Source organism: Canis aureus, chromosome 11 (assembly GCF_053574225.1).
Source record: "Canis aureus isolate CA01 chromosome 11, VMU_Caureus_v.1.0, whole genome shotgun sequence".
Taxonomy (NCBI): domain Eukaryota; kingdom Metazoa; phylum Chordata; class Mammalia; order Carnivora; family Canidae; genus Canis; species Canis aureus.
Window position 1 is genome coordinate 8,213,253 of NC_135621.1, and position 27,689 is coordinate 8,240,941.

General features: G+C 43.3%; 1 protein-coding gene and 1 long non-coding RNA gene across 4 annotated transcripts in view; both read right to left on the minus strand.

Annotated features, from left to right (window-relative positions):
• Positions 1-27,689, minus strand: part of PPM1H (protein phosphatase, Mg2+/Mn2+ dependent 1H) — a 259,566-nt gene that overhangs the window by 200,781 nt on the left and 31,096 nt on the right. The gene's annotated exons all lie outside the window — the stretch shown is intronic.
• Positions 6,129-16,722, minus strand: LOC144323320 (uncharacterized). The gene is made up of 3 exons (XR_013388734.1): positions 16,491-16,722; positions 11,558-11,666; positions 6,129-8,723 (listed from the first exon to the last, which is right to left on the minus strand). It is a non-coding gene; the product is annotated as an uncharacterized LOC144323320 (long non-coding RNA).

Genomic DNA, 27,689 nt, shown 5'->3' on the forward strand with positions numbered 1-27,689 from the left:
TGCGTAGGCCCAGCTCCAGGTCCCTCAGATCCCATTATCCTCTGCTAGTCATTAACAAGGCAATGGCATTAAGAACAAAGGTACGCTACCATGGGTTCCCAAGAACTTAAGGCTACAAAGTGACTCATTTGATCTTTACAACATCCCCTCAATGTAGGTAGGTCAAGATCATGATCCCCAACTTAAACCTAAGGCAACTGGGATGGAGGGAGCTTGAGAGGTTAGACAAAGCTGCTAAACGACAGAACAAGGTCTAGAATCCACTTCTTTTTATTGATTCAATGGTAGAGCACTTTCTCCTTTAAAAGATAGATGGTAAGATAGAAAATGGACATAGCGCGAATCTATTCATCTACATATTCACTCAACAAATATTTAAGTACACCGTATACATCAGGATGTGTAAAAGGTTGTGGGGCTAGAGTGGAAAACAAAAAACGTAGTCTCTAGTCCCATAAACTTCAGTTTATGAGGACACAGATTTAATAACAAATAATTACAAATTGTAATTGCTCAGAAGGAAAATAACCCAGAACTATGAGAGAAGGTAACAAAGAGTCCTAACCTGGGTAAGAATGTCAGAGAAAACTTCTCTGAGGAAGTTACATTTAAGTTGAGGTATGAAATCAGCCAGGTGAGGAAGGAGGGAGAAGAGTGGTTCTTACAGCGGCAAGCAGGCAGAGGAAAACATGTGCAAAGGCCCTGAGGCCAAGAATATCTTGGAAGATGGACCATGTGCTGGGAGACTATTCCAGAGGCAGATCATGTGCTCACTGCAGACTGTAAAGAATTTTGGTTTTTATCCAAAATGTAAGAGGCACTCACTACAGGACTATAAGCAAGGGGATGCTGTGCTCTGACTTGTGTTTTTAGAAGGTTATTTTGGCTGCCATCCAGTCTACAAAGTGAATTGGAGGGACACAAGAATAGACAGTGGGGACAGCACTTAGATCATGGCTAGATAGTGGCTGGTACAGGGTGGTGGCAACATAGATGGAGAGGAAGGACCATGAAATGAGAATGAAGACTGGTTGGGCAAACTCAAAGAACCAGGGAACTGGAGCTCTAAAAGTCCATGGGTACACCTTTAACATCTTAACCTCAAATAAATTTTAAAAGCAAGGCTAGAACCTGAAGTGAAGAGAAAGGTCAAGTTCTACTGGCTGGGGCAGCTGTCTCCAAATTACTTTGAGCCCAATATGGAAGGCACTCCTCCAACACCACTGCAATAACCTTTCTAAAATGTTACTAACACTTGGGACCTAGCTGACTCAAGACTGCTTGAGAACCATTTTTCTAAGGTCAGACTATATTCCCTATTTAGGAAAATCCAAGACCAAAACTGATAAATATTCTCATCCACACAGGCATGCTTTTGCATGTCCTTTCCTTTCAAAGAAAATTAAGGTGGCATTATGTTAAGAAGAGCACAAACACATTTTTGTAGCTTTCTGAGCTTTATGTCAATTTGAGAATGAAAAATAAACTGCCTTGCCATTTTTCAGTCCCAATATCGAATTGTATAACACTTGAACAGTCACCCTTGGATTTCTGCATGATGAGCACAGAGATGAGAATATGTGGGAGTAGGGGAGGATCACAAAAGCTCACAGCCAAGTCTCAACTATTCTGATAGCTGTCTTTTGCAAAATATAAGAGTCCTATTGGTCACAGCCAAGTTTCTACAGGCACTGCCCTCAGGACAGGGGACGGTGATGCAGCACCCAAGCATTGGCGAGACTTTCTTTTATTTAACCTACACATAAGATTCAAGCCTGGAAGAGATCTTATTTTTTCTTGCTTGGAGGCAGCCATTTTGGGCCATATACCCAAGAAGGAGCAAAGACAAGGTTGGAAGTTCTCAGACAACATAGCTAAGACTCTAGAGCAGGAAATTCTAAAAGAGAAGACTGTTCATGAAGCCTAGAAGCCCTAATTAGACAACCCTCCAAAATCATGAATGAGAAGTGAGTGATTTTATGGAAGGTTGCTTATGCACCTTGGAGGATAAGCATTTAGGGAGACTAGAAGGGATGGACAGGCATGCTTAGTCAGGAATCTAAAGGTCAAAGTGAAATGGAGATTAAAGGGATTTTATAGACAATAAAATTGGGCTTTTCGGGGCAGGCTCTTTTGTTAAAATACCACAAATATTTTTATACAGCAAATTAAGGAAGGGCTTTTTCTGGGGCTTGGGGTTCATAGAACTTATAACTTGGCTTTTTTAAGGAAATTTTCTTCAGATAGAAAACAAATGATAAAAAAAAAAACAAAAAAACAAAAACAAATGAGTATTCAAAAGGGAGAATGAAAATCCAAGATTGTAAAAAGATTGTAAAAGCCCAGCTAGCTGGTTCAAAAGGAGGTCAAGTCACCTGGCATGGTTTTACCCTTTATTTCAAAAAAGTTGAAAAAGTTTTGAAAAGTTGGAAAAGTTTATTGCTACTCCATGTTGGTGAAATGTTAAGGAAAAAAAAATCAGGGAAACTGGCCTTTACTAAGGTCCCTGAGAAGGTACCCATGATATTCTTACTAACTGTAAATCGAGGCAGAACAATCTGAAGAATGAATAATAAGCATGTTCAAAGCATGCCAAGGAGCGCCCACCTTGGGATGGGGCAAGGGCTGACTCATGTCCTGCCTGAGACCTCTTCGCTGAGCCGGACAGACATGATCTCTGACTTGAACGGCAACACACAGGCTAGTTTATCACATTGGGAAAAAGTAGAGGTGAGGGTTAGATTTCCTATCTCCCTGAATCAGGAATCAGTGACCTTTACAAGCTGGAGAAATAACACAGGGAATAAAAAAAGGTCTGAACTTGGGTTGTTAAAAGCAAAGAGTAGGAGAGTAGGAGAGTAGGAGAGTAGAAACTTAGAAGATGCTACTTAATCAAACAACAACAACAAAAACAGAACCACCTCTGCAGGTTTTAGCAAATAAGCAACCTTAATATGCTTCCACCTTGGGCTCCACTGACCGAGGCACAATTTAGAAAGACGAAGGTGCTGATCCACAATCTTGCTCTACTCAAGGCAAACAGGGCCACTTGGTGAATGATGCATTCAGTGCTTTCTGCCGCTGTTAAGGAGTAGGTTGTGTCCCCTCAAAATTCATACATTGAAATCCTAACCCCTCAGTGTGACGGTATTTTGGTGGCAGGGCCCTTGAGCAGTGATTAGGTCATGAAGTTCAAGCCTCATGAATGGGTTTAGTGCCTTTATAAAAGACATCCCTTCCTTCTTGCAGGGAGAGAAGGAAAAGAGTCCTCTATGAACCAGGAAGTGGGACTTCAACAACACTCAAACTGCTTGAGCCTTGATCTTGGACTTCATGGCCTCCTGAACTATGATAAATACATTTTTGTTCTTTAAGCCATCCACTTTATGGTGTTTTTGTTACAGCAGCCTGAACTAAAACAATGAAAGGAGTACAAAAAAATATACAGTGTTAAGTGATCAAGAGGGTAAAATGACCTAAAACTACGTTCCAGGAGAATTAACTCAGGAAAAAGACAACGTGAGTAGGCAAGACAGCTGTCTTGGAACAATATGCTATCTGATGAGACAGGTGCATGTAGCACTTCACCTGTAGGTCTTCACAAGGTAGAGCTAGTTCCAAGAACAGAAGCCAGCTATCCAAGGGTGAAACAAGATTGCCTTCAAATCAGAGTTCACGGTCATTGAGGGTTCACAGGGTTTGTGCGTGTGTGGGGTGGGGGTGGGGGGTTGCCGCTTGACAGGAATAATATAGAAAACCCTGATCAGAATCGGATGCTCTGTTGTGTAAGTTTCAGGACTAGTCCCCAGTTGCCTACAGTCATCAAGTCCCATGATGCAACCGTCACCTACCATTTCTTTAGCACATGCTACAGCTGCCTTCAGCATAGGATCTGGACAAGCTTGAGTCAACCCTCATGCCTGTCCTGAGGAAAAGTTTCAATTCTTTTTGCTCCTCCAAACATGCTGTTGCCCAGCTTATTTCTTGCAGTCTCTTAGAAACAGGCGAATGGTGTTCCCTGACCTCAACTACGTATATATTTTGCTCTGATTAGAAATCTAGTTTATGCTCAGTCTGAGAGAATCATTCTGGAGGCGTATTCTTGGCCAAGTCTTTTTAAATCTTGGCAGTGTCTTCCTCCCCGGACTTAACACACTGTGTGAGCAGCCTGCTATTATGGGCTGTTCTTATGGCTGTTGTGTCCGCAGATGAAGCGGGCTTCCTGGATGGAACACAGACTGGAAGTCCTATCAGCACATCCTCATGCAGTGGGGACTAGGCTGCCCCCCTCACCTCTGGGGCAGCCAACGCTGTCAGCAGAGTTCTCAGCTCAGCTTCTACGACTGCCCAAGCTGCTTCGCCAACCTCATCCCTCACACTACCAATGTGTTCTTAGATTTTTCCTTTCATGAACTCTGACCACTTGTTAGCCTTGGACACACCTGACAGTCTGAAATGTCTTTCCTGCCTCTTTCCCAACACCCTGTTGAGGGGCTCGGTTCACAAGCTCCCTCCCCCATGCTAACGCACCCCACCCTCTTTCACTCTCCCTGGGCATCCATTCCGGTAGAACGAAGGCTTCTTTGGCAATGCTATCATTCCGTCTCTCGCATTTCCAGTTCCTCGACAAGAACTTGCACTAGAGCAGGCTATCAATAAAGTCTGCATGAATGAATAATTTCCAGCTGCTCAGCTCCCCTAAATTTAAGCTCCTAGGACAGAAAGCATTTTGTTCCCAGGTACTGTAGAGTAACAGTAACTACTATCAGTTGAGCTTCCCATGCACCAGGCGTTTTGCTAATGTCTACATGGACTGTCCCCCTCATCTTTCCCAATCACCCATGAGATATATATGATTATTTCCATTTTGAGACGAAGCAAGTGTCTTTATTAAGAATTTGCTCAAGGTTACATTGCTAATAAGCGACCCAGCAGAGGTCCAGTCCCAGACCCATGACCTTAAAACCCTCTATCTGCTCCTGTACCTGTTACAGCCACCAAAGCGGAAGGAATGATTCACACCCACATCCCTGTAGGGTGAAACTGCACAGAACACACCGAACACACAGAAATGGTTAATGGTCTATTAGGCATTAAGTTCCTGGTTAAGACGACATGTTTATTATTTTGTCTTTGCAGGGACACTAGCTCAGACATTTCAAAAGGTGAGGAAGGAAGGAGTATGTCTGATGGATTCATTTTCAAGATCAAAAACTAAATTTTATTTACTTCCCAGTAGCTATTTCCTTTTTTAAAACACTATGCTGAAAGGAGAAAAATGCTCTTCCTCCCCTCCTCTAGCCCATCAGGGTGTCACACACTGTTGAGATGGAAAGATACTCTACTCAGGGCTCTAGCACAGGGGAAACCTCGAAAGGAAATAATAGACCACGGTTAGATGCTCGTTATGGAACAGCTGGTTTCAATTTGATGCTATTTTTGCTTAGTTTAGCTTGTACTCAAGACAGAAGTAGCTGTAACATTTGATGCTTTGGTTTTTAAACTAGGTTTTAAGGAAGCTTCGTGTTCCTAAGGGTCTCAGGGAAGGGTGGTGGCTGGAGGGCAGAGGGTGGAGTTTCAAGAAAGACTTGTTTTGAAATAATGTTCCTGCTGCTTAGAATAAAATAAAAAACTGGAAACCATCACTTTAAAGGTATCTGTGATAAGACTATTTTCTGATTCCCGTCACCTGCGACGGCAAGTTGGTTCTGCTCTGATGGACGCAGACCTTTAGTACACAAGTCAGACCACAATATATAGGTTTGATCTAGTTCACTTGTACTAACCTCTTGCCCTCCTGGCGGGGCAGGGAAGGAAAATGGACTAGTGTCTCACTACCTAGGAAGTACTTCTTTCACTGTGTCCTGCCCTATCTTCCTCAGTAGGCTGTGAAGGGTCTTCTCGCCTTCTACATAAAATACATATAAATGGGGATCCCTGGGTGGCGCAGCGGTTTGGCGCCTGCCTTTGGCCCAGGGCGCGATCCTGGAGACCCGGGATCGAATCCCACATCTGGCTCCCGGTGCATGGAGCCTGCTTCTCCCTCTGCCTGTGTCTCTGCCTCTCTCTCTCTCTCTGTGACTATCATAAATAAATAAAAATAAAAAAAAAAACATATAAATGCTATGATTAAATTGGGGGTTCAATCCTGGTTGCACCCTACCATATTCTGTGGTCCTTAAAAATGGTATTGATGGCCAGGCTTCTTTGCAGATAGATTAGATTAGACTCCCTGGCGGGTGTGATCCCATCTTGCAAATTTCTGAGCAACACCTCAAAGGACAGTGAGGACAAATTTCTGAGCAACACCTCAAAGGGCAGCCAGGGTGGAGAGCATCTGCACTAGAGGCCTGATGTCCACGTCTGCGTAGGGGTCTGTAAAGCTTTTTTTTACTGCAGGTCTTTAATATGCAAAGCTTATGTGAAAAGACCCTTAGAGAATAAAATCAATCTTACTTAAGCATCCTCATTGATAAAAGGAGAGGAAAAAGAGGTTAAAATGGAACAATTTTACACATACGAAATTATACACAGATACACACATATCTGATAGAATTTAGATTAAGTACAAAAGATTAAGTACAAAAGAGACATCCAGTAGGGAGCAGACTAGCTGTAAAACACTAAGGTGTTTGTTTGTTTTTTAAAGAATTTGTAAACATCAGGTATGACCAGGAAGACTGGGGAGGCAGGGTATCAGGTCCACTTTTTCATTTGGCTAATTCCTACCATCTGGGAGATCTCGACTTGTGTTCTTTTTTCTGTGAAGCCTCCTGAGGCCCACGTTTGGATTAGGGGCTTCTCCTCTCTGCCAGAGCCCGGTGGGCATGTGAGTTTGCAATCTCTCACCTGGAAGCAGCACAGAAAAGGCAGGCTTGGTGCACTCCAGGGGGCACCCTCTGACATTAGCACTCCCAGTTCCCTTGCTGCCAGGTCCTCCTCCTCTTTCTCCTCCTCCTCAGATCCTGGATCAGCTGTAAAGTCAGCCTCATGGGATCTCCACCAGGGGACGGAAGGGAACACTGCACCACTCTGCAGGCTTCTGCCCACTAGGCCCTTTCACTCGTCCTTACTCAGCTTCACCCTGGACCGTTTCCAGCTCAGCCTCTGTCTTGGCTCCACTCCCCACCCCCCCGCCCCTCTGGGTGCAAACATTCCCTGTTCCAGGCACTCTTCCTGCTGTCCCCACCCGGGTAGTGCAGTCCCTCGGTTCTAACTACCATGCCTGGTTGAGGCTCCACCATCTGCGTCTCCAGCCCAGAGCGCTCTTAAATTCCTGGACCCAGATTTATGAGAACAGATGATCCACAAGCATTTCACAACCCCAGCAGGCCACAGCTGAATTCATCAGCTATTCTCCACCTCAATCTTCCCCTTACAATCCTGATCTTAGTTAATCTAACACAAGGCTTCACCCAGTTGCCTGGGTTGGGAAACTGGGTAAACCATATTCCCCAGAATTTCCTTTCTAGTATGTTCCTGGGTCAGGTGGGCTACAAGGCAGAGTCTCTCCTGAGGGCTGGAGGATTGAGGGGGCACACAGCTTCTAGGACATATATACCCTCCCCCCAAACGATTCCAATGCTAATTTTTTTTTTTAAGATTTGATAAAGAGAGTGCACATGAGTCCATGAGTGGGGAGAGGGGGCAGAGAGAGAATCTCAAGCATGGAGCCTGGGGGCGGGGCAGGGCTTGATCACAGGATCCTGAGATCATTTCCTGAGCAGAAATCAAGAGTCAGGCATTCAAACCAACTGAGCTACCCAGGTGCCCCTCCAATGCTAGTTTACTGCTGCTGTGAAGGGATTTTGCAGAAGTAATTAAAGTCCCTCATCAGCTGACTTTAAAGGAGGTTATCCTGAGGGAGCTGACTTAATCAGTGAAAGGCATAGAGAGGAAAAAGAGGAAAGGTAGGAGGGCAGAAAGTTAGGAGAGGGAAGGAGGGAAAGAGGAGAGGAGGAGCAAGAGGGAAGGAGAGAAGACATTGGGGGGCAGGGGAGTGCAGGGTGAAGAGGAGAGAGGAGAAGTGGGGGGAAAGAGGAGGCAGGATGGCACCTACCGGGACCCTAGCTTGCCTCGCCAGCCCTCAGGTGCATAAGCCAATCCCTTACATGAAGTCCCTCCCTACGTATGTAGACACCTACCTCCTTCCTACCGGCTCCATCTGCTGCTCTAGTGGAACTCTGATCATCAAGGTGTCCTCTTCCCGCCCTCTCACCTTACCCTGAACCAAGGTCATTCTATCTCCTCCACAGTTCTCTGATTCAGTCCTCCCTTCTCCTTGGACGCTGTCACCACCTGGTTCAAGCTGTTCATCTCTTGCCTGGCAAAATGTGAAGACCACCTAACTGGTCTACCTGCCTCCAGTTTCTCTCCCAGCCAATCCACCCTCCAGCACAGCTCTGCCCAAAAGAAACTGGAGGTGACGGAAATATTCTGGACTTGCACTGTCCAATGCAATAGCCAGCCACTAGTCGTATTTGGGTATGAGCCGAAATATAGCTAGTGAGCCTGGGGTACTGACATTTTATTTCATGTGTTACTTTTTTAAGTTTTTACTTAAATTCCAGTTAACTTAGGGACGCCTGGGTGGCTCAGCAATTGAGCATCTTCTTTTGGCCCAGGGTGTGATCCTGGGATCGAGTCCCACGTTGGGTTCCCTGCATGGAGCCTGCTTCTCTCTCTGCCTAGGTCTCTGACAGTCTCTCATGAATAAATAAAATCTTTAAAAAAATAAATTCCAGTTAACACAGAGTGTAATATTAGTTTCAGGCTTACATTACAGTGATTCAACAATTCCACACAACACCCAGTGCTCATCACAACACGTGCCCTCCTTACTTCTCATCACATAGCTCATCCATCTCCCACCCACCTCCCCACTCTGGTAATCATCAGTTTATTCTCAACAGTTACAAGTTTGTTTCTTGGCTTGTCTCTTTTCGTCTTCTCTTTGCCAGTTAGTTTTGTTTCTTAAATTCCGGATGTGAGCAAAATCACATGACATTTTAATTTTAGTTAATTTACATTTAAGTATAAATAGCTACCTGTGGCTAGTAGCCACTGTATTTGATAGCACGGTTCTAGATGACCACAGTTACAGTTCTAAAAATGCAAACATGACATCCTATGAGACAAGTATCTGACCAATAACATTTCTCAAAAAGAAACAAAATGGATCAAATACTAGAAAATGCTCAATATACACAATGAGGGAAGCTGTCTACAGCAGTTATCTCTGCATCTTAAAACTCTACATTTCATTTCAGACCTACTAGGTGCCGGGTGCCCTGCTATAATTTGGAGTAAATCGGACAGTCCTGGTTCTTGCCACTTTAGGAGGGCTTTCCATCTAGATTAATTAACAGCGCACTGCCAGTCTTGTGTGGTGAGAGGCAGAACAGGTGCCAGAGCTGGGTGAGGCAACCAATGCCTGGCCCCAAGGCACTGCAGGGTAGTATCGGAGCCAAGAGGACAAGCAAACCCAAACTGAAAGCAAATAATTCTTCTTTACGGTTTTTTTCTGGCTCGAGTTATTTTTATAATAGGAAAAAAGTCTGACTTTAGAAATACAAGTTTGGTGTCACTTCTATTTAAAAGTTCTTCAGAAATAGGGGCACTCGGCTGGCTCAGTACTGCACGCAGCTCTTGATCTCAGGGTTGTGAGTTCAAGCCCCATGTTGGGTGTACAGATAGCTTAAACTTTTACAAAAAGTTCTTCAGAAACCCTGGACAATTTCCTGAACTCTTCCTCACACATCCCAACCCTCCCACCCCCCTGTGCAGTGTCACACCTCAGGGCCTTTGCACATGGGACTTCTACAGCTTGGCATGCCCACCCTCCACCCCTACCCTGACACTCTCCAGCTCCATCTGCTTGGCAAATACCTATTTACCCTCTGAAACAGCCTGAATGTCTCCTCTGTGGGATTCTTCACTTAATCCCTCATCAAAAAATCTCTGTATTGGGGGATCCCTGGGTAGCTCAGTGTTGGGGCCTGCCTTTTGCCCAGGGCGTGATCCTGGAGTCCCAGGATCAAGACCCACATCAGACTCCCTGCATGGAGCCTGCTTCTCCCTCTGCCTGTGTCTCTGCCTCTCTCTCTGTCATGAATAAATAAATAAAAATCTCAAAAAAAAATCTCTATTATATTTATTTCTATGAGTGACCTCACTAAAACTTACCCACCTTGAAGTTGGGAACTGTTTTTAACATCCAACCCTTAGCCCTCAGCCTGGTAGCACAAAAGAAAAGGAACTTCTACTATCACGTCTCTTCATCCATCAGGCTCACCTCTGCCTACTTCCAACTCCCCTCCCAGACAAGCCAAGGAGGAGGAGACCCTGCTATTGTGTTCCCTCCAAACACATGACAAGCCGGGCCACCATTACCAGTCATGGGATCAATGAGTCCTATGAAGCAGGACCTCATGCCTCCCAACTGAACCAATGCTGTCCCCATCTCAATACCTCTGGTTCCACGAGGCTGGGTAAATGGATCCACTTGAGGGCTCTTCCACAGTCACACCCACCTAGGCTTGTCCCAACTTTTGAACTGGAAGTAGCAGCCTTTACCCTGACTCAACATGGGGGTGCTAGATGCTTGTGAAGCTTCCAATAAGGTGGCGCTCTGATCCCTGTTGTGGAAAGGCTCCCCAGAGCCTCACAGTGGGGCATGGAGGATTGGCAGGGCACAACTTGGGCATTTCTTGGGTAAATTCCACGGGAACAGCACCTAAGCCCCGCCCCTGATCTGGGACATGAGCAGGACAACAAACCATGTTTGAAAAGACTACGTTGCTGACCGTGAGAATGTACTAGGAATGAGAAGGCCTCAATTCCAATCGTGGCAACAACAAAACCCCTTGTACATCTTTGACCTAACAGTGTAGACCCTGTCATCTGTGACATGAATGCCCCGGGTATGGGGTCACAGGCATGATTATATGGCAGTTTGAGCATTTTAAAGTATCTCGCCAGCCCTCAGATCAACAATTTACAGGTCAAGAATTAGACCAGATAGGAGGCATTTCTTCACATCACTGCACCCTTCTCAACAGCTGCATCTTGTGCAGATAGAAGAGGGAAAAGGAAAACAAGGTCTAAGGCCATTTTGTAGATTCTCAGTATCCTACTGCAGCCTCTGTGCATACACGACATCTCAGCTGTGGAGGCTCCTGAGACAGAGATGGGACCTAACACAGACAAACTAACCAACACCGAGCCCTAGAGCGGCTCAAGCCAAACACAGTGTTAACATGACAAACTTGAACTCCTTTAAAAAGAAGGAGGTGGGGGGCACCTGGGTGGCTCAGTCAGTTAAGTGTCTGCCTTTGTCTCAGCTCATGATCCTGGGGTCCTGGGTTTAAGCTCTGCTGAGTAGGAGCCAGCTTCTTCCTCTCCCTCTGCTCCCCCACCCATGCTCTATCTCAAAAGAATAAATAAAATCTTAAAATAAATAAATAAATAAATAAATAAATAAATAAATAAATAAATCTTGAACTCAAACATTCAGATGACACCCCTTCCCCCAAATTAGTGAGATGAATTCCCTTACAGACATCTGATTTGCACAAGCTGACTGCTTATCATGAACTATCAGGTATAACTTCATGTTGACTCATTAGGAATGAAAGCATTCAGATATCACAAGTTCTGGCTGGATCCTGGAACAGAAAAAGGACATCAGTGGAAAAAAGGCGAAATCCAAAGGAAGCCAATACTTAACAGTGTGGTGCTATATTTGTTTCCTATTCCTACATAACCAACAGATGACCACAAAGTGACACACTGTTACAAACAACTTAAAACGAGACACATGGGATCCCTGGGTGGCTCAGCGGTTTAGCACCTGCCTTTAGCCCAGGGCATGATCCTGGAGACCTAGAATCGAGTCCCACGTCGGGCTCCCTGCATGGAGCCTGCTTCTCCCTCTGCCTGTGTCTCTCATGAATAAATAAATAAAATCTTTAAAAAAAATTTTTAAACACATAGATAATAATACAATTATAGTTGGGGACTTTAACACCCCTCTCACTGCAATGGACAGATCATCTAAGCAGAAGATCAACAGGGAAATGAAGCTTTTGAAATGACACACTGGGCCAGATGGATTTAACAGATATATTCAGAGCATTCCATCCTAAAGCAATAGAATCCATATTCTTCTCAACTGCACATGAAACATTCTTCAGAATAAATCACATACTGGGTCACAAATCAGGTCTCAGGCAGTACCAAAAGACTGAGATCATTCCTTGTGTATTTTCAGACCAAAATGCTTTGAAACTGGAACTCAATCACAAGAGGAAATTTGGAAAGAACTCAAATGCATAGAGGCTAAAGAGCATCCTACTAGAGAATGATTAGGTGAATCAGGAAATTAAAGCAGAATTTTAAAAATTTGTGGAAAAAATAAAATGAAAACACAGTTGTTCAAAACCTTTGGGATGCATCAAAGGCGGTCCCAAGGCCTTTCTCAAGAAACAAGGTCTCAGATATACACAATCTAACCTTACACCTAAAGAAGCTGGAGAAAGAACAGCAAAGAAAAACCTAAACCCAGCAGAAGAGGAGAACTAACAAAGATTGGAACAGAAATTAATGAAATAGAAAGAAAAAGAACAGATCAATGAAACAAAAACTGGTTCTTTGAAAGAATAAGATCGATAAACCCCTGGACAGACTTATCAAAAAGAAAAGAGAAAGGACCCAAATAAATAAAATCATGAATGAAAGAGGAGGGATCACAACCAACATGGAAGAAATCTAATTATAAGAACATGTTATGCACCATTTTTTGCCAACAAATTGGGCAATCTGGAAGAAATGGATGCATTCTTAGAGACATATAAACTACCAAACCTGGAATAAAAAGAAATAGAAAACCTGAACAGACCCATAATCAACAAGGAAATTGAAGCAGTAATCAAAAAGCTCTCAACAAACAAGAGTCCATAGCCAGATGGCTTCCCAGGGGAAGTCTACCAAACATTTAAAGAGAAATTAATACCTATTCTTCTGAAGCTGTTTCAGAACAAAAATGGAAGGAAAACTGCCAAACTCTATGAGGCCAGCATTACCTTGATCCCAAAACCAGACAAAGACCCCACAGAAAAGGAGAATTACAGACCAATATTCCTGATGAATATGGATACCAAAATTCTCACCAAGATCCTGGCCAATAGAAGCCAACAGTACATTAAAGGGATTATTCACCATGACCAAGTGGGATTTATACCTGGGCTCCAAGTGTAGTTCAACATCTGCGAATCAATGTGATATATACCACATTAATAAAAGAAAGTATAAGAAACATATGATCCTCTCAATAGATACAGAAAAAGCATCTGACAAAGGACAACTTCCTTTCTTAATACTCTTCACTGTGAAGATGGAAGGGATGGAGGGAACATACCTTGATATAAAAGCCATCTACAAAAAGCCCACAGCAAATATCATTCTCAAAGGGAAAAACTGAGAGCTTTCCTCTAAGGTCAGAAACACAACAGGGATGTGCACTATCACCACTGCTGCTCAAAATAGTACTAGAAGTCTAGCCTCAGCAATCAGACAACAAAAAGAAATAAAAGGCATCCAAATCAGCAAAGTCAAAGTCTCAGTCTGCAGATGACATGATACTGCATGTGGAAAACCCAAGAGACTCCACCCCAAAATTGCAAAGGAATTCAGCAAAGAGGCAGGCTATAAAAATCAATGCACAGAAATCAATTTCCTTTCTATACACTAACAATGAAACAGAAGAAAGAGAAATTAAGGAGTCGTTCCCATTTACCATTGCACCAAAACCCGTAAGATACCCAGGAATAAACCTAACCAAAGAGGCAAAGATCTGTTCTCAGAAAACTATAGAACACTCATGAAAAATTGAGGAAGACACAAAGAAATGGAAATATATTCCATACTCATGGATTGGAAAAAAAAATATTGTTAAAATGTCCATGCTACCTAGAGCAATCCAGACATTTAAGGCAATCCCTATCAAAATACATCAACTTTTTTCACAGAGCCAAAACAAATAATCCTAAAATTTGTATGGAACCAGAAAAGTCTCTGAATAGCCAGAGGAATGTGGAAAAGAAAACCAAAACTGGTGGCATCACAATTCCAGACTTCAAACTCTATTATGAAGCTGTAATCATCAAGACAGTATGGCTCTGGCACAAAAACAGACACACACATCAATGGAACATAAAAGAGAACCCAGAAATCGATCCTCTACTCTATGGTCAACTAATCTTCAACAAAGCGGGAAAGAATATCCACTGGATAAAAGTCTCTTCAACAAATACTATTGGGAAAATTGGACAGCAAGATGCAGAAGAATGAAACTAGACCATTCCCTTACATCTTACACAAAAAAATAGACTTAAAATGGATAAAAGACCTAAATGTAAGACAGGAAGCCACCAAAATCCTAGAGAAGAAAACAGTCAACAACCTCTATGATCTCGGCCACAGCAATTTCTTACTAGACACATCTCCAAAGGCAAGGGAAACAAAGACAAAAATGAACTACTGGGACTTCATCAAGATAAAAAAGCTTTTGCACAGCAAAGGAAACACTCGACAAAACCAAAAGACAACCAACGGAATGGGAGAGGATATTTGCTAGTGACACATCAGATAAAGGGTTAGTATCCAAAAATCTATAAAGAACTTATCAAACTCAGGACACTTGGGTGGCTCAGTGGTTGAGCATCTGCCTTCGGCTTAGATTGTGATCCTGGAGTCCCAGGATCGAGTCCCACATCGGGCTGTCTGCAGGGAGCCTGCTTCTCTCTCTGCCTGTGTCTCTGCCTCTCTGTGTGTCTCTCTAATGAATAAATAAAATCTTAAAAAAAGAGAACTTGTCATACTCAACACCCAATCCCATCAAGAATGGGCAAAAGACATGAACAGACATTTCTCCAAAGACATACAAGTGGCCAAAAGACACATGAAAAAATGCATCACCCAGCATTGGGGAAATACAAATCAAAACCACGAGATACCACCTCACACCAGTAAGAATTGGCTAAAATGAACAAGTCAGGAAATGACAGATGGTGGTTGAGGATGTGGAGAAACGAGAATCCTCTAATACTGTTGGTGGAAAGTACAGCCAGTTTGTAAAACAGTATGGAATTTCCTGAAAAAGTTGAAAATAGAGCTACCCTATGACCCAGCAATTGCACTATCAGGTGTTTACCTCAAAGATACAAATGTAGCAATCTGAAGGGGCACCTGCACCCCAATGTTTATAGCAGCAATGTCCACAATAGAAAAACTATGGAAAGAACTCAGATGTCCATTGACAGATGAATGGTTAAAGATGATGTGAGATAGACACACACACACACAGGAATATTATTCAGCCATAAAAAAAACCTGAAATCTTGCCATTTGCAATGATGTGGTTGGAACTGGAGAGTATTATGCTAAGTGAAATAAGTCAATCAGAGAAAGACAATTATCATATCTCACTCATATGTGGAATTTATGAAACAAAATAAAGGATCATAAGGGAAGAGAGGAAAAAAATGAAACAAGATGAGATCAGAGCATGACAAACCATAAGAGACAATTATAGGAAACTGAGTTGCTGGACCAGGTGTAGGGGCAGCAAGACAGGGTGACTGGGTGATGGACATTAAGGAGGACACGTGATACAATGAGCACTGGGTATTATGTAAGACTGATGAATCACTGGCCTCTACCTCTGAAACTAATAATACATTATTTTTTTATTTGAGATTTTATATATTTGAAAGAGAAAGAGAGAGAGAACATGAGCAGGGGGGAAGGGCAGAGGGAGAAGCAGACTCCCTGCTGAGCAGGGAACCCAATGCAGGGCTCGATCCCAGGACTGAGATTGTGAACTGAGCTGAAGATAGATGCTTAACTGGATGAGCTACCCTTGGGCCCCACTGGGTATTATATGGGCCCCATATAATACCATATTATATGTTAATTAATTGAGTTTAAATCTAAAAATAGATGAAAGAATAAAATATGTTACTAGAACAGTCAATAAAATGGGGGGGGAGGGGACAAGAATTAATTCACCAGATTTCTAAATGTTCATCCCCAAACATTTTACCATTAGTGACAAATTAAGGAAAGCAAAAGCTCATCACAAATATTTCATCATAAAAAATCTTTCAAAATAGTTGTCACAGAGTATTTGGGATTTTATAATCTTCAAATGAGGAAGTTGCCATATCGAGCCATGGTCCTTATATACAGCCTCGGTACTGAGTCTCTCAATCTTAGGCCAGTTCAGTGGCGCCCCTGCCACTTAGGCCTCTGCGCCCCTGTAGAGTCCATCTTCCTTGTTTCTGGTTCAGCTAGTCACTTCCCGGTAGTCAGTCTGCTCTTCCTGTCCCTTTCACCTCCAATCTACTGGTGGGTTGACCTTCCCCTTTCTAAATGTCAATGTGCTCCTTCAAGTCAAAACCACAACAAACCCTGTTTCAGCAGTTCCTGACCTTGATACTGGTGATTCTATCGGATTTGGCACATGACATACTTCTCCCTGATTTTCAATGTCTCAGTTTCTCTGGAATAAGCTCAGCCCCCTCTCTACTGTATCAGGCTCCCTAGCCTTACTTAAGGTTCTGTTTCCCTGTCTCTGGTTACCAACCCCTAACCTAGAGAATCTTGTCTCAAGATTCCACACAAAAAAAGGGACATAATGCAAGGGTAATGAGAATAAAACTACCTGTGTGGTCTGCTAATTCCTAGATTTTACTGGCTTCCGTGGCTGTTACCTTTCTAGTTGTCCCAAGCCACAGACTAAAATGGGAATTACCAGGAGATATTCATGATTCAAAAGTCAGCTCCCTTTGGTAGATTCCCTACTTCTCTGGTTAGGAGTACAAATGAGGCTTTTATCAGGAACATCTCAACTCTTGAAAATACTGCAGAATCTATGCTAAAGCAGTAACCGTTCAACAAAAATCTTTACCCTCTTTGGCCAAAGTTGTTCTTGACAAAAGGATAGCCCCTGATTATCTTTTAGCCAAAGGATATCTGTGGCCAACACCGCTTGCTGTACCTGGATTAACACTTTTGGAGAAGTTGGAACTCAGCTATTTACCTAAGGTCACTGAACAAGCCACTTGGCTTAAGAAAGCGACTCCTGGGGTGCCTGGTGTCTTGGTTGATTGAGTGTCCAACTCGTGGTTTTGGCTCAGGTCAAGATCTCATGGGATCAAGACTCCAGTAGGGCTCTGCACTCAGTGGGGAGTCTGCTTGAGATTCTATCTCTCCCTCTGCCCCTCCCTACCGCACATTCTCGAGTAAATATTTTTTTTAAAAGTGGGGGAGGGGGACTCCTTCAACAAGATCTTTTTCTGGCTTCTATGATTTTTATTGGCTTGAGTCTTGGGAACCATGACTCCAAAGTGCACTCCAGACAACGGGAATTATCCAGCTTAGAACAGTCACAGTAGTCTCTCTTGCACATGTACTCTCTCAAATGCTTTAAATGCATGTTTACAGCCACTAACTACCAAGTATATGGTCCCCCAACACTGGAAGGTCAGAAAAGGAATGAAGAAAACAGCCAAAGTGGACCTCAAGTCATGACCTGTGAATACCAGAGAGGATCACCAAAAACCATGAGAGCTTCAGAATGACAGCTGGGAGGGGTGCCCATGCTTTAAATTTTTATCACCTCTCTCAGTGAAGCTGAGCATCTGATCAAAAGTGGGGAATTGTTAAAAATAAAGTCACTTGTGCTATGTGCATGCCACCAAACCAAGTTACAACCTCTCCCAAGAGTGGAAGAGTGGAATCTTAAACCAGTCAATCTCAAATCACCTGATCAGCACAAGTGAAGTAATCCGCTTGACAGGACCCCTGCCACCTCTGTGAAGGAAGGTGGCCTTGCCTGCAACAATTCACTATTTGACAGTAACTTCCTTGTCTGGCCCCCTTCTACCCATAAAAGTCTTCCATTTTATACAGCTCTTTGGGGCTCCTTTCTATCTGCCAGGTAGGAGGCTGCCAATTCATGAATCACTGAATAAATCCCAAAAGATCTTCAAAATGTACTCAGTTGAATTTTGTTTTTTAACACAAAGGTGAGGACAGTGCTCCAGGCTAGAGGGGATACCAGAGAATCCCGAAGCGGAAGTAGGTTTAGTGTAGTCAAGAAACAGAAAGGAGATGTGGGGACCCAAGGCAAGCAAGCCCAAGATGGGTCACTTTGGTATATTATTTCATTTTTTTAAAGATTTTATTTATTTATTTGGGGGGGGGAGAGAGAGAGAGATCACGAGATCACAAGCAGGGGGGAAAGCCCCATGTGGGACTCGATCCCAGAACCCTGGGATCATGACCTGAGCCAAAAGCAGACATTTAACCAACTGAGCCACCCAGGTGCCCGGTATACTGATTATTTTAACTAAAAGTTACTTAAGAGACAACCTATGCAAGTAGGGCACTCAGGCCTTCCTCCTCTGTCTCCCCAGAAAGCAGGAAATTAATCTCCCATCTGAGATTCATCTGTCTTGTGTAAATTCAATTCTAGTCTAGCTAGAAGATCTGACAGTAGAGAAGAAATTTTCCCTCCCTTCAGAAACCAGTGTGACTGGAGCCAGTCAGCCTCTAAGGCGGGTCAGGCTCCATACAGGAAGCCTGGAAGCCACTGATGGGATGACACAATCTAATTAACATTTGTAATGATCTGAGAACAGAATGAAGAAAAGGTGGTTTGAGTAGTTGCAGGAAAACAAGTAGGAAGTTCTATTAGGAGTCCAGAAGAAGGAAGTCAAGCACAGTGAAGATGGAGAGAAGGGGATGAGGATGGGATTTATTATAGATGTAGAGCCAAAAGAATGTGCTAGTAGGGGGAGAGTGGTGAGGGAAAGAACAGAGCGCAATGCCTCAGTGTTTGACTTGATTACCCAGGCAAATGGCGTGCCATTTACTGATATTTATAAAATGGAAGGAGGGACAGGGTTTAGGAAAAAGGGAACAAAGGCACTGAAACCAAGAGTTCTACCCATGAGGAAGCCAGTGGTTGTCAAGAGGTTGTTTCTTTAAGGATCTGGGGCTCCGGCCTGGAGAGAGTTGGCAGTCATCAGCCAACGTTCACAACATTCATATGAACGGCATCTAGAGACAATGGAGTAGAAGGACTAGAACCTAGAACCCAGCTCTGGTTGATCAAACAAAAGAGGAAGAGCCAGCAAAGAAAATTTTTGAAGCAACATCTCAGTGAGGGAGAAGAAAATTAGGAGGATATTACTGGAGAAGCCAACACAAGAACAGAAGGTTTCAAGGAGGGAGTAAGCCACTGAGCCACGTACTGTTAAGCCAGTCATGTAGGGACTGCTGTTTTCGCAACATGGAAGTCAACAGGGAGGTTATGAAAAGCAGTTTCAAAGGCAAGCTAGAGGGAATCCAAAGAAGGGTAGAGAGAGAAGAGAATGAAATATAAGTAGAATCAGGACTCACAATTTTTGAGGCACTTATTATTTCATTTAATTCCCACAATTAATGCCACTTCACAACTAAAACATTACTTACCTAAAATCTTACAAGCGATGCAAGTGGATACAGCCAGGATTAGAAACCCACAAAAAGATTCCAGAGCCCATATGCTTAAATGCTAATGCAGAATTTCAGGAGGTTGAATATGATATGAAAGAGGGTTTGGACTAACCTATGCCCATGGTTTTCAAACTAAACTGCCCAGAAGCTCTAGCAACGCCTCTTTAGAACGATGGTGCCAACTGCTGACAGGTGTATGCCTGGCCATATACAGTCTTAACCTACATCCATTCCGGAGCTAGAATTTCAAAATTTCAAGATCACAATGTTCTCAATATTGAAGACTCATTGTTGTCAAGATATAAATTCTTCCTGACTTGATCTATAGATTCAATGCAATCTCAATCCAAATCCTAGCAAGTTATTTTATCAGCATCAGCCAAACTGATTCTAAAGTTCATGCAAAAGACCCAGAGCAGCCAACATAATATTGAAGTAGAAGAACAAAGTTGCAAGACTGACACCATCCAACTTCAAGACCTACTAAAAAGCTACAACAGTCAAGATAACGTGGTATTGGAGAAAGAACAAAAAGTAGATCAATGGAACAGAATAGGCAGACAGATGTAGACCGACATAATCAACTGATTTTTGACAAAGGAACAAAGGTGACACAATGGAACAAAAATGGTCTTTTCAACAAATGGTGCTAGAACAACTTCACATCTCCCTGCAAAAAATGAATCTAGAGCCAGAGCTTACATCCTACACAAAAATTAACTCAAAATGGATCACAGACCTAAATGTAAAATACAAAACTATAAAACTCCTAGAAGTAACAGAGGAAAAAAATGTAGATGACATTGAGTTTGGTGATGACTTCTTAGATATAACACAAAGTCATGATCCATGAAAGAATTGGTAAGCTGGACTTTATTAAAATTTAAAATTTTTGCTCTGCAAAAGACATGGTCAAGTCAATGAGAAGACAAGCCACAGAATGGGAAAAAATATCTGCAAAAGATGTATCTGTAGAGACATCTATCATTCAAAATATACAAGGAACACTTAAAACTCCCTAAGATAGTATTAAATATTTATTTTCATATATATAATAAAAACAATCTGATTCTAAAAATGGGCCAAAGACCACAATAGACAACTCACCAAAGAAGATAAACAGATGGTAAGTAAGCATAAGAAAAACTGTTCCCCATCATGTGTCATCAGGGAAATGGAAATTAAAACAATGAAGATACCAGTAAGCGCTTACTGGAATGGCCAAAATCCAGAACACTGACAACACCGAACACTGGTGAGGCTGGAAAGCAACAGGAACTCTACTCATTGCTGGTGGAAATGCAAAATGGTACAACCACTTTGGTAGCTAGTTGGGTATCTAGTTACAAAACTAAACATACTCTTATCATATGATCCAATAATCACAATCCTTGGTACCCAGTGTAGTTGAGAACTTAGGCGCAACCAGAAACCTGCACATGATGCTTGCGGTGGATTTATCTGTAAGTGCCAAAACACAGAAGCAACTACCATGTTCTTGTGTAGTGAGGAGTTAATGGTGGCACATACATAATGATGGAGTATTACTCAGTGCTATAAAGAAATGAGCTCTCAAACTGTGAAACGATATAGAGGAACTTAAACACTTATTATTAAGTAAAAGCAGCCGACCTGAGTATCTTTGGGTCAGTCCAACTATATGACATTAAGAAAAGGCAAAACTATGAAGAAAGACAGTAAGATCAGTGGTCGCCACGGGTTGGGGGAGGGATGAATTGGTGGAACACAGAGGGTTTTTGGGGTAGCGAAACTATTCTGTAGGATACTTTAATGGTGAATACATGATACACTTGTCAAAACTCACAGAATGTACAATACCAACAAACTACGGACTTTCGGTGACAATGCCGTGTTAAGTTCATCAGTTATAACAGATGTCCCACTCTGGTGGGAGATGTTAAGAATAGGGGAGGCTGTGCATGGTTGGGGCAGAGAGTTCATGGGAAATCTCTACCTTCCTCTCAGTTTTGTGGTGAACTGAAAACTGCTCTTAAAAATAATGTTTGCGGGGCTCCTGGGTGGCTCAGTGTTGAGCGTCTGCCTTTAGCTCAGGTTGTGGTCCTGGGATCGAGTCTCACATCAGGGTCCCCACGGGTAGGCTGCTTCTCCTCTCTCGGTCTCTCATGAATAAAATCAATCAATCAATAAAAGTTTGCTTTAAAAAAAAAATATCAAGTTTCTTGGACATTTACCTCCTACGGGTATTGTTATAAAAACAAGGAGGATGAATTTTCAGCAGTCCCTGAAAGGTAAATAGCCAACAAGGTAAGGCTTCACCTTACCTTGAAATCTTTCAATAGTTATTCATGGAAACTACACAATATACTCAGCACTTACTGATTAGCCGGGGATAGATGATCTACACGTATGAAAAGGCAAGATAAACCTAACAATTTCTTAAAGACTTAGCTGTTTGGAATTCGGAGCTTACTTTTTCATAGAAGGGATGTAAGTGCTTAATCTGTTCTTATTATACACTCTGAGAGAGTGCATTTTGAAATGCATGTTGAACACCTAAACTGGAAACTCCATGAAAGCAGCAACTTTAGGCGCAGTGCCCAGCACATATCTATGGGGCCTAAGATGCAATGTGCCATCTGTTTGCACACTAAGAAAAAAAATGCCACCAAGTAAACTAAAACAGAATGCTTTCTTGTCACTTAGAACTATAATTATTGCAAAAGCTTTTAGATAATTATATTTCTCTTCTCTCTCTCATACACCTATATTAAAAAAAAAAAAAAAGAAAATATACTGGTTAAGCTATTCCTAACACATGTTCACAGGCCAACTTTGACTTTTTGGGTCACTTTAACTCAGTTGATGTCCATATTTTTTCCATCTGATACTCTACTGTTGTCTCTGAGACATCCTTTCGGCAGCCAGACATTCAATATGCCTGATTTAAGGCTGGTACTTTTCGTTCTTACCAGGTGTCACAAAAGAAGGTTCTAATGTCTCTAGAGAACTCTTCCTTGGGAATTGTTTCACAGCTTATGATTAAGTTATAGTCGCAACTTCCAGCCATTGGCAATTGTGGGAAATATCACAGCAATAACTGTTTTTCATAGCCCATGCTTGATCTCTTCAGCACTTTTAACATCCCAGAAAAATCTCAGAGCCTTTTCAAGAATGCTTGAGTTCTATCATCACTTCCTACCTGTCTAAACTCAATTTTCCCCCAAATCACAAGTCACCAGAAAATAAGCAGCTACAGTTCTAGGTTGGCAGAAAGTTTGATTAATTGGTGTCCTACGCCTCAACAACAGTCCTGTACAACTTATGAATTGGACACAGCAGGCGCTTATTGCTTTGAAATACCTTTCCTCTAGTTGAAGGATGGGATTACTGATTTCTCCTATTCTCAAATTGCCTAATTTATCACCTAGAAGGCAATACTTTTGCTGTAACTCTGTAACACAGCTTCAGCTACTTCTCTTCTGTCTCAAGTCCCCCAAAACTCTTGGTTATTTGCAAAACAATGGTAACTAACCATGCTTATTCCTCCAATAAAAATTTGCTTCACTAATACTAAATTTACATCGTGTTCCTGTGTTTTTATGACTTTTTATGTGCAATACTTATTTTAGTGTTGAATTGTGATTTTTTTTTAACGATTGTTTATTTGAGAGAAAGAGAGAGAGAGAGAGAGAGAGAGAGAGAGAGAGAGAGAAAGTGCACACGGGAGCATAAGAAGGAGGGAAAGAATCCCAAACAGACTCCACACTGAGCACAGAGCCCAACCTAGGGCTCAATCCCATAACCCGAGATCATGACTGGAGCCAAAAGCCAAGAGTTGGACACAACCCACTGAGCCACCCAGGAGCCCCATGAATCAGGATTTAATATTTCTGAGTATCTTCCATATGAAATTAACTTGGACCTGTGTATTACCAACAATATGAACACAGTTGCTATGTCCACATCTGCACGATCCTGGATGACAACAATGCATCAGTGCTATCTAGCCAGTGGTGTTAAGATGACATCCTGATTTCAGAGATATTAAAACATGAGAAACGTATACCTCAGAATCAGTGGAACAGTGTCTGAGGCATAAGTGAATACTCCTATGTGAAGAATCATTTCCAAAGATGAACACCAGAAAATGCTTTCTTCCTTGTGTCTGCATGCCAATCCTCTGATCAAGAGATATTCATTTCCTCACAACCCTCTTAAATCTAGATTGGCCTTGTGGTTTGCTGTCATTAATAGATCGTGGCAAAACAGCCTGGGTCCCTGCTGGATTGCCCAGCCTAGCAAATAGCCTCACTGTAAGTCTCCCCCTGCTGCTTCAACCCACTATTCCCCACAAGCAAAAGAGCTACACTGTGTAGCACATAATTAGCCTTAAATGGGAACAGGCCACTTCTGCATTTCCTTATCTATGGATTTATAATGGACACAAGATGCTTCCAAGGTTGATTAAATATTATAGATGTCGGAAATGAAAATAAACTCTATTTTCTCTTTAAAATTGATCTGCTTATCAAGGCAATGTTTTCTAAGTTAATTAAGTATGGAGCAGAAAGTCCTCCACGCAGACAGTTTTGATTCATTCTTAATTATGAATGCCCACTTATGCTCTCCAAGTGGGCAAAAACAAAGTGTGAGGAGATACAGGGAAAAAAAAAGGCAAGGAGGAGTTAAAAACACACCACTTCTGTTTCTGTTACTTTAAAATTTATCAAATATCATAAAATGGCTTAAAAAATGTCTCCCTTTGTGGTGGTTTTCAAAACAGCACATACACAAATCATAGCATACTTATTAACTTAATTTGATCCTCTTTGTCCTTACATGTTGCTAAGAGACTGTCTTTTTCAAGGCTCAAATACGCAGATTTTTCCAAATTTAGAAAATGGGAGAACTTACAAGGAAGCTTCAAAAATGCAGCCAGTCAGAAGTAAAAATGTATTTGGTAATGATCAACCCACATTTCTCCAAACAACTTCCTGCAACGTGTGGCTGAGCGCCGAGTAACTCACACAAACTTAATTCACCGTCTCAGGTTATGTAGCTTGAAGTTTGCCCACATGAACACACAGGAGAGCCCTTCCCTTCCTTCCTACTAAAGGGGAAGGGACGTGAGAGCTGACCTTCGACTTCAGAGGTCGAAGACAATTCAGAGGCCGCGGAAAGGCTTCGTGTCTGTCGAGATTCTGACGAGCATGTGCAGTGCATGTTGACCTGTTGACCGCGCCGAGGGGTAAACCCCAACCAGACCATCAGCCTGTGGAGCAGGGATAGAGGTCACCTTTTAGCAGCAAATCACGCCGTAACTAATGTTCTCGTTCCTTGATTTAGAAGTCAGGCCACACAGCACATCAGATAGTTGAGCATGTATGTTAAAGGATCACGGTGGTGGCCACAAAAGACCGTATTCTTTCCCGTGAAACTTTCCCGGTGCACTTAGGTGTTTGCTTATGGGCTATCACTGCACAACAGGAAGCCCCGTGCAACAGGAGGTAACCGGTGCCCCTGACAACTGAGGATCAAAAGACCCCAACACAACGGACATTAGAACGTAGATGGATGGAGAGATGAGGAGTTTGCAGGAGGGCGATAGACAAATCTTGAGGGTGCACCCTTCCCTTTAAAAAGGCCTCATCTAAAGGAGAGGAAAAAAAATGGGAAATATCAGAAAGGGAGACAGAACATGAGAGACTCCTGACTCTGGGAAACGAACTACGGGTGGGGGAAGGGGAGGAGGGCGGGGGGAGGTGACGGGCACTGAGGGGGGCACTTGACGGGATGAGCACTGGGGGTTATTATATATGTTGGCAAATTGAACACCAATAAAAAATAAATTAAAAAATAAAAAAATAAAATAAAAAGGCCTCATCTCTACTGTACACTAAAATACCGAAGTGCAGAAGGACCCGCGCAGGGACACCTGCCACTGACCACAGGGAGTGTGGGGACAGGCCGACAGCCTTACCTGTAGGTAAAGCAACACAACCAGATGCACCCAGGGAGCCCCCAAAGCTCCAAGAACCCTGCCCCCGGTAGCCCCATAAAGTACGCACAGCCACCCGGAGGGTCGGCAGGACAGGACAGGACACGGCAGGACACAAAGGATGCAGGTGTGGCCCCGATGCTGCCACTCTGGTAAGTCATTCGGCTTCGCTGACGACTCACTTCCTCAAGGGGCTGAGGAAGAAGCACGCGGAGGCCGTGAGGGGCAGGCAGGGGGGCCAGGCAGGAGGGCCAGGGCGGAGGGGCCAGGCAGGGGGGCCAGGCCGGAGGGGCAGGCAGGAGGGCCAGGCAGGAGGGGCAGGCCGGGGGGCCAGGCAGGAGGGCCAGGCAGGAGGGCCAGGCAGGAGGGCCAGGCAGGAGGGGCAGGCAGGAGGGGCAGGCAGGGAGCGAGGCTCCCAAGCATCAGCTGCGTGGCCAGCACGTCCCTCCACGGCCCATCAACGCCCCCCGGCTCTCGGGTCTGCTGGGAGAGAGGCAGGGCTGCAAGGGGCAGTGAGGCCACCTCCAAGTCGCCCCGGGCCCCCAGCCGCTCCGGCCCAGCCTCTGGCCTTTGTCCTCCCACCCCCAGTACCGACACCCTGGACAGGCTCCTCGGTTTCCTCAAGGCGCGTGAAAATCCCACGTCTACACAACACGAGGGAGGTGGGAAGCTATGAAACATCAGGCTCATCCACCTCCCTGTCCACACAACTGGATTTTCTTTTTTTTTTTTTTTTTTTTTTTTTCCCTGCGACAGGTGGTTGGCGCGGAGCAGAGCAGAGCTCCTGTCCTACAAGCATGCTGCCCCCAAGCGCAGCGGAGAGCCTCCGTGGAAGGCAAACATCCTCATCCCTGGCACCATGTGTCCCTAGAGGTCCTAGCCAAGCCTCCAAAGCCGCGTTTTCAAAACCCTTAGGAGGGGAGTTTAACATTTATAATGAAAAACAAAAAAAGAAAAAACCGACAGTCATCAGCAACCAAATCCAAACAGCTCTCCTATTTCTATTTTTAAATTACCTGAATTAGAGGAAAAGACTAAGGAACATTAATAATGGAACCCACTGTCTAGCTTCATAAAGACCTTGCCACTTGACAGATAAAATCCGCAGCCCGCCAGGGAAGCTGTGACAGTCTGTGCCCTCGGGCAACACAGGCCTTTTGGGCGCAATTATGTCTCAGCGCTGCCAGGAGCTGCCAGGGGTACTTGCTCTAAAACTATATACGTGTCTTTATCAAAGTTGCCTCAACAAAAGTGCAACCGTATAGGTACACGCAAAATTGATGTTAAGGTGATCAAGCTGAATTAAGAGAACAGAGCTGTCTCCACATTCCTACCAGGTAAAGGGAACCCTGACTATGTGTGCTCTCCAATTAAAGACTATCAACACGTTGTAGGGTACCATGGTAGCAAGTCCCAGCCAGGTGGGCTTGAGAGGACACATCTTCTGATCTAGGCATCCCATTGGCTCCCGAAAGCCTCACCCTCAAAGCTGAAGGCACGAGTACAAGAGGTTTTGGTTCCAAACTGAGGCAAGCAGGGGAAAGTTCTGTAAGCTATAGATTCTAACACAAGTGTCTAAGATTAGCAGAAAATGCGATAATAAAAAGAAAGCAGATGAGAAGTAATGTAACTGTACCGCAGTTTGTTGACATTAGAAGGCTCCTCTCAAACCAGTTCAGAGGGATGAATAATCAATACACAGGGGCACCAGACTGGCTCTATCAGTAGAACATGCGACTCAGTCTGGGGGGTTGTGAGTTCAAGCCCCATCTTGGGCATGGAACCTACTTAAAAATTTTTAAAAAAGAAAAGGGGGAAAAAAAAACAAAAAAATGCTTTTTTACAAAAGTTTAAGATTTTTAAAAATGTACAAAGCAGAAATATTCTGGCACTGTTTTTTAACTGCCCAACACTAGAATATTTCCCCAACAAAGGGGACGGCATCATTTCCAGCCCTCTGTGACATAGTCTAATGAGGCAAAGCTAACGGGGCACCTGACCCTGGTAGCATCCTACCTGGGTCAGAATCCTGACTCTTCCCTTGTTGGCTGAGGCCTTGGAGAAGTCCTTTAGCCTCTAAGAATCAATTCTTCATCTACATAGTAACACTACCATCATGATAAATTTACTTTAAGGATTAATTAGG